An 8608-nucleotide genomic window follows, 5' to 3' on the forward strand; every position below is an offset into this window, starting at 1 on the left:
GGTCTCCCCTCAGTATCCTCCAGGCTGAACACACCAAGTGCCCTCAGTCGTTCCTCAAATGGCTCCTCCAGTCCCTTCACCATCTTCATTGCCCTCCTTTGGGCAGTCTCTAACAGCTTTGTGTCTGTTTTACATTGTGACACCCAGGACTCGAGGTGAGGCTGCCCCAGAGCAGAGCAGAGCAGGACAATCCCCTCCCTTGCCCGGCTGGCCATGCTGTGCCTGATGCCCCCCAGGACAGGGCTGGCCCTCCTGGCTGCCAGGGCACTGCTGGTCATGTTGAGCTTGCCACACACCAGGACCCCCAGGTCCCTTTCCATGGTGCTGCTTTCCAGCCTCATTCCCCAGTCTGTCTGCACATCCAGGGTTGCCCCATCCCACGCACCCAGGTGGGTTCCCCACACCTTGCTCAGAGCTCACCAGCATCACAGGTGGAAGTCCCAGCAAAGACCATGTCCTGGCACAGCAGCTTATTGGAACCCTGTGCTACCTGACCAACAGGACCACACAGTCCTGCAATGGGCATTAAGGAAACTTCCCTGTGCAGCCGCCCGGAAACCTCTCCAGCAGTCACACTCACACCACCTGAGCTGCCCTGGCAGCTACACACCCCACAGTCAGACAAGGCTTCCTTACCGGCTCAACCCCAGGTTTCCCACAGCAAAGTCTCTGATGTCTCAATCCTTAAAATAGTTTAATCACAATACCACAACAAAATGACAACTTGAGCTGGGTGTCTTCAAGGAGGGACCCCAAGTGAAGAAATATCAGGGCTCTTACACCCTCACAAGCACAGTCCAAGCAGAGCCATGTCTAGAACCCTCGGCTCCTTCCATGTCCCGGAGTGTCCAGGCACCTGGCTGGCACCACAAGTCCCTGTACCCTTTGGCAGTTTCAGAGTCTCTTGCCTCAGGCTCAGGCTTCTCCCCAGTACTCAGCCTGCAGCTGCACACTGAGCACTAAATGCAATCCTCAGCACTGGGGATACTGACATCCAGGCTCATCCCTCCTGCTGGGCTGAAATTCCCTTGCACAGACCCTAGCCTGCTTGTCCAGGCTGGCATTAATGACAGCAAACAAGGGAACGTGGCCTGAAAGATGCTCACAGGTTCAGGTGCTCTGCAGTGCCCAGTGCTCCCCATTGCTGTGAACACCTCCAGGTGATTTTCCAGACACTTTCTTACCTGTTTTCAGCCAGTTCAGTGCATCCATGTTAGACTGTGACCTCTGTAATGTCAGGGTGCTGGCTGCCCAGAATGTGCACGGGTGAGCAGAGGGAAATGCAAAAGCAGGTGTGTTCAACCATTTGGAAGTTGCAGCTGGTCAACACCATTTGACAGGGCTTCTTTGCCTCTGGTGAAACAAATGTTTATCTGGGACATAATTTCTTTGGGATGAGATCAGAGCATTATTAATGTGTCTGACACCAAACGTGTCCACAGCTGCCAAGTAATATTCTTTAGGCCAAGGTCTGAGTGAAGATCTTGGGTAATTTGTTAGCTATTTGCATGGGACAGTATGTTTTTAAAGTGGTAACAGTAATTTAATCATCATCTCCATGGTGGTATTAAATGTGTAAATTAAATTTGCACAATTGTTCAATTTATGCTGACAGTTAACAGCATCTCAAGAAAAACCTGCTGTAGATCACCACAGGTATAGAATGATAACTGATAGACTTTCATAGGCACCATTTGGAAAAGCAGCATGTGAAACCTCTTCAGGGAGCCATTTACAGAGGAAACAGATGGATACAGAAGATGTTCCAGCAGGATTGACTAATGCTACTTCCAGTCCTTGGCTATATACAGCAAAGTACACTGCTTGAAAGAGGAGAAGCAAGAAAAGAGCATGTTTGCCCCATTAAGGAAAGCCTCTTCTCTGATTGTGATGTGCTCTTCTCACCAACAAATTGGTTTCTTTCCATCCCAGTGCTACCACTTGTTCCAGGCAGCCAGCAGAGTATCTCAAGTGGGTGCTCTCTAACTCGCTCAGCACACAGCCAGGCATATGGGCTTAATAGATTTGTATTAAATCTAAAGAGAAAATTGATAGTCCATGAGCTGAGCCAACTACTTGTGACTGAATCAGTTTAGGAAGTATTTGAAAATGCGAACAGAAAGTCTGGAGACTGTGGCATAGTGTGAATAGTGACAGATGTGGACAATTTGGGAGTGAGAACAGGGAATGTATTTTCTACAGCAGAAAGTTACAGACAAAGAAGAGGATTCAAAGCACAGGGTGAGCTCTTGCATTGTTAGGTGCTATTCTTCAAACCTGTAACCCTCCATGTCATTAATAGGGTGGTTCTGTAAATTTTAATTTAAAATGATTTTCTAATACTCCTGGTTTTAGGACAGAAACTATGACACAAATATGCTCTAGAATCTGAAGAACAGTAAAACCTAGAAAGTTATATCTGAGGGCTGCCTTTAATTTTGAAGTCAGTGGTTAGGGAAATGGTGGCATAATTTAATTTCATTTCCTCTCCTTTTTTTGAGAAAAGTATTTTCTTAAATGGAGCAGGTAAAAACTAGAATTTACCCTTATTTCTTTGAAGATATTGGTATGTCTGAGAGCTCTTCACATGCTCAGAAATCTTCAGTGAGCCTAGAGAGATACTTCTTGGTATACCACTTTTAATGGTCAGCTGGGCACCTCTGCTCAGTTGTCTAATTCTCTGTGCCAAAATCAAAAGGCTAACAAAACAGTAATACCCTGGAGATACTGATCTTTATGAACTTCAGGGAGGAACTGACCTTTCCTAGTGAAGTATTATTTTCCATTTAATGGCACATTTTACACTTTTTCTGAAAGAAATTGGTCACTCTCCAACTGATGTGTGTTATAAACCTCCATGCTTTTAACTTTCACTACGTGCTTTAACTCTCAGCTTGTTTTATTTTTATTTCAAAAAGGTTAAAAAAAAAAATCCTCTCTACTCAGTGTGATCCTGTGCAGTTTTCTTTAAACTAGATGCAAGGTTTCACTAGGGAAAAGAGTTGTTTTTTGTTTTTTCCTGAGAAAACAAAATCTTTTCCCACTGTGATGCTGGAGAGCATTTCTTACCTCAGTTACAACAACACATTATGAAGTCCTCATACTAAAGAAAAACATTATCCAGTAAGATCATAGTAAGAGGACAGAAAGGGGACACACCCCAGTCAAAATGTACTTAGTTTCAGTTAATTCTCATTCTGTTCATTTTTAAAACCACCTAGTTTTCAGTTGCCATTGGTACTATCAAGCCGTCCTTTACATCCAGTTCTGAGGGATTACTTAGAAGGGAATTGTCATTGTCTTGTCTCAGAAATAAAAATGTCAGTCCTTGGAAAAATTGCAGCAGGAAAAAAAAAAAAAAAACCAAACACAAAGAATTATGCAATTACAGGGAAAAGCATATTTCTTTCATAGAAATTTCATTATGTTTACTCAGGAGAAAATTAAAGCAACTGTGTCTAAATTCAGTGCCATAAAATGATAGAACACCTCACCCAAAAATCAATGCAGCAGCAATGCTCAGGTTATTAGTTGCTGTTGCCTGAATTGTGCTATGAGTGCCTCAATTGTGCAGTGAGCACCTGAAGTGAAAAAGTAGATGATTTTCTACTGCCCATCAAGAAGAGTGCTCCTGGCAGCAACAAAAGAGCCCCAGTGACATTGAGTCTCCTGACAGCCTCGCTTGGAAAGGAGAGCTCAGCTTGCAATGAGAACAAATTAGGAGGCTGTGGTGGATCGAACAGTGACTCACCCATTGTTCCATATTCAACAGCAAATTGCGAGTTGTCTGCCCCTGAGCAATAGTTATTTTGTTAATTTTTTCAGCTTCTTTGAAAAGAGATGATCATTTTGGCCATAGCTCAGCAGACCAGGGAGGTGGGGTTTAGAAACATCCATTTTCACTCTCCCCACCTGAGTTTCCTGACTGTAATAAAGTGAACCCTTCATCTGGGAAATTCTCTAGTGACAACATGGCAGTTCTGGGTTAGCGGTTGGACTCGGTGATCTTGGATTAGAGGTTTTGTCCAACCTAAATGATTCTATTATTCTACAAATAAATGTTTTGTAAGGTAGCTGCTACACATGTGAAATAACTTGTTCAGATCATTTCTTGGGAAGCGTTTACATGCTTTGTTTGGCTTTTTTTCCTTTGAGAAGTTGAAAACATATATCACACAGGAAGTTCACAGCAGGGCACAACACTCATCCTGTCTGTGATTTCCTGAGACTGGTAACATCTTTGGGGAGAAATGACTACCTCTTCTTGTGCCTACTCATCTTGGAGAGGTCCAGAGCTGCACATGTCAGGGAGCTTCAGATCAGCTACTTTGAAAGTGAGACACAAATAATCACTCAAGATCATCTGGCTGTGGCAGGGGATTAAAGCCCTGAGCTTTCATTTATCAGTCCCTATCCATCAGACCACTGCAATAGTAACTAAAATACTTTTAGGCAGAGTTTCAATGCAGTGAAATTGGTTGGTTTTGGTTTTAAGTGAGATTAAAGCACATTTTTGGCTCTTAAAGGTAGGCCAGCTCCAGAGGCCACGTTGTAACCTAGTCTCACAGATTTGTATCAGCCCATTTGTTGCAAGAGCGGCAATACCTTAAACTGATATTGGAGACACTGTGGAGTAACCACAGACTTTGGCTGCTCCTGAAACCTTTGGGCTGTCTTTGTCCTTTTCTCCTGCAGGGCTGTAGCTCAGTCCAACACATGCTCATATGGGCAGCACACAGCAAACTGAAGGGAGCTGCAGAAACTGTACATGTGGAGTATTGCAAGAGAGTCTCCTCCTTTCACTGCAATACAGAGAATAAAAAAGTTGGGAGCATGTCTTTTTCTTATGAAAAGGTGAACACATGTGGGAAAAAATTATTGAGACCAGTGAAGTCTTGCTCCATGGAAAGGGCTCCAAGGCACTACAGCACCGTGACAATAATTGTACAGAGAATTTGACTGCCACACAGAGTGTTCATAATTGTCTCTTTCAGCAGCAACTTGAACAATTTACTCCTCTCCAATTTTCACCCCACAATTCCTGAAATTGCTTTTCATTTTTCTTTGTTTTATACTACTCTGTTTAGAGGGAAGGGCAATTTCATATCCAATTCTTGTCTTAGCCCTTGATCCAGAAATAGCTGTAAATACTAAGTAATACGCCTGACATCCCAAGTCACTGTCTTTGTCACTGTTCTTGACAGGAAACCCTCTGACAAGTGTGACACTACCAGCTTGTCCTGCGACTCACCTTATTTTGAAGCACAAAGGCCCCTCCAGGCCCCTTTGTGAGGGGCACACAGGCTACACTAAGCAAGCATATCTCAAAACATATGCCACCATGCTGGATACCACCAAACTGGCAAAGAGACCATAAGTGGGAGGACACTGAATTTCTTTTAGTGTGCTTTGTGGGCTCTTCTGTCCTAGAAGTTTCTGAATGGGAGAGACCATAGTCAAGTTTCATTTAGTATTTCCTCATGATGTGGTTTCAAGCCCTCACCCTGCCTTAGATTGGAGTCAGGATTCAGAAAGGGATTGGTCACACAGGAATGATGTCTTATTATGAAGTCTTTATACCTTGTAAAGCCAAGCACTTTTTATACAGAGAAAATGAGCAAGAAGTGATTTTTCACCTTATGTTTCCTCCTGCCTGTTCTCCCAGGAGGCCACTTGGCATGTCAGTCTGAACAAGTGGATTGACTCAACTGAGAGGATTATTTGGAAGGAACAAAGGTGAGGCAAGAACTTTGGCCATCCTAACAAACCTCCTACCAGGAATCTTGGAATGATAAATCCAGCCTGCAAACTGGCTCCACTTTTTTCAGGTTTTGTAACAGAAATGAGAGAGAATGGGAAGAGCACCAAAGACTGCACAATTGTGTTTATTTAATCTGCAAGATATCAACAGAAAGAGATAAATCTCAGTGATTCCTCTGATATGAAGCACACAGATAAGCTACATAGCTACATCTCTCTGCATAACCAGTATTTCTTCATTAAAAGGAATTGATGCAATTTTTTTTACTCCAGAACACCTTCTAATTTACATACTTGTCACACACAGTCTGAGACCCAACAAAGCCTGAGACCCAAGAAGAATGCATGATAAATAAGCTTTATTTTCTTTTTAGTGTATCCTTAACACTCAACAGTTGGGCCAGAGGAAATATATCCTCTCATTGTGGTAGCTTGGTGAGAGGCATTGAATTCTAAACCTGCTCTGAACTTTCCTCAGAATGTGGGATGAAGAGTGAGGAAAGTGAGATGTGAAGTGAGCGCATGCATCAGAAATCATTACAATGGCAATTAAAAAAAAATAAAGATAGGAAGCTTCCTCAAAGAAACCAAGCTCTTTTGAAGAGCATAACCCCTTAACAAAAGGGTCACATAGAAACTGCTAGGGACTCATTCTTATGATAAATTAAAACCTGCATCAGAAGCTAGTTATGAGATGGACTACTTACTAAAGGGCCTTATGTCAAAATTTCCCAGTCTGAGATGCCTGTAAGAAGCCCAGAGATAAATAACCTGAGGAGAGGATTTGAATGGGAAATATAAAGTGTTAGGATTTTCAAGGACTCAAGCATGTCATTACTTATGAGTCAAGGAGTTATTTCTGTATTGGTAAATTAGGAAATCTAATGTGGGTGAGAATTCAGAAGCCATGAGACCGGAAATACGTACATAAAGAAAGGTGAAAAGATGGATGGCACACACAAACAAGTCCTCCGAAAGAGATGCTGTGCGTAAAAAAGAGATTTCCAAAGGAAGAAAGAAGGGGGGGAAACAGCAGATTCTTTAGAGAGACAGGAGAATATGTAAAGACTATGTACTGTGCAAATCCCTTTTGGAAACTAAGCAAGAGGCAAGCAAAAAAAAAAAAAATGAATGAACAACCTCTTCTCTGTTTCTTATCCTTGCCATTTTAAACAGAAGAATAAGGCAGTGTGAAAAGCTGGGGAGCTTTGAAATTGGAACTGAAGGCAGGATTTGCTTTCTAATAGCTGGAACGTGGGATTCACTGCAATTGTTCTAACAGCTTCAGATATTGCCAGATTGTAACTTGAATTTTTGCCAGAGAGAGCTGCAGCATACTGTAAAAGACTCTGTCTCACTGAGATGGGTGCTTTAGCAGTTCCCTGGTTGCAATTTTATGCTTTGAATTAATCTGAGTGTATGAGGAGCCTAATGTTAAGGACTGATGTGTGTGTGAGCAATTGAATGAGATGAGAAACATGCTGCTTCTTCTTCTACTCTGCACAAAGCATCAAAGACGAACTATCTAAGGAGACAGGATGGCTCAGCAATAGTATCATGAGCTACTTTTATTGTTAGTAATTTCTAAACTTAGGCCTTGGAATCACAGTTTCCATTTTGATCTAGAGTCTGAATAAGGCATGAAGAAACACAAAATCATTTATAAAAATAAATATATCACAATAATTTATTCTACTGTCTTGTGCTTTGGTTCAATAGTTTTCCTTTTAATTAAATTTCAGTAGGAATACAAGACAAAGATATAGCTAAGAATAAATCCATCTATATAGTTGATTGTTGTGACTGAAGATTGGTTTTCTTTTTTTTTTTCTTTTTTCAGATAAAGGGCATCCGTTTTTAACAAAAGCTTGCCATTATGTTAAAGTAATAATATAGAGCATTTCTGCATTGCAGGGAGAAAATTAATTACTCATATTGCACTGACATATCTCTCCCCTTTATTTGCTCATGAATTGGAAATTTCCACTACCCCTTTCATAAAATCAAAGAAAAAAGTTATTGAGGTTGCTCTTTAGCAGTGGTAAAGCATAGGCATAGCCTGTTTAAGGGGTAGAGAAGAGATTGTCAGAGCACTTTCTCTGTGTCCCTGATCCAATTTAAACAAGGATACCTTTAAAATAGCTTACAATACTGGCAAAATTTATGAGAATTATACCATATTTGCACACCAGTGGTGGCTTGCTCCAAGTGCAGAAATGTGACAGGAATACTGTACAAAATTATGTCAGCTAGGTAAAAACAATCTTTGCTGTTGGTCTGAGTTGTAGACTTCAACACAGATGTCTTTTTACAGTTCACTGAGGTGACTTGGCCAAGAAATTTGTGGATGAGAGCACCATCAGGCATTTGCAGCCACTTGAGATGTTAGGCATGGTCCTTCACAAAGTTTAGACAAAGCAATGCAATTCTAATTCTACCCCAAGTGGACATATCCTAGTTAAGGCAGAACAAGTTATCTGCATAATAAATTGGGGTCCAAATGCTGATGTTGTCAGTATAATCACTTCATATAAAGCAGATTAGCACACCTAAAAGAGATTTGTAATAATGAATGAAATGTCTCTCCCTCTTTTCTCCACAATAAATTATAGAAAACCATAGTGATACACAGAAAGTGATAATGACAAGAAATCCTTAATTGTAGCAGCAAGAAGAATACACAAACCAATGCACACCAGAGACTGTAGCTATTGATCTTCTCTAGTGTTTTCATTTACAATTTCTTTATAATTTTCACTTGGCAAGTGGAAAGTGTTTCTGGATATTTACAGGTGTAACAACTGCAATTCTCAAACTAAAAGGTTTTTTAGATTCTTGTAAATATGAT

The sequence above is a fragment of the Lonchura striata genome, chromosome 1 (genome assembly GCF_050655825.1).
Source record: "Lonchura striata isolate lonStrDom1 chromosome 1, ASM5065582v1, whole genome shotgun sequence".
Classification (NCBI taxonomy): domain Eukaryota; kingdom Metazoa; phylum Chordata; class Aves; order Passeriformes; family Estrildidae; genus Lonchura; species Lonchura striata.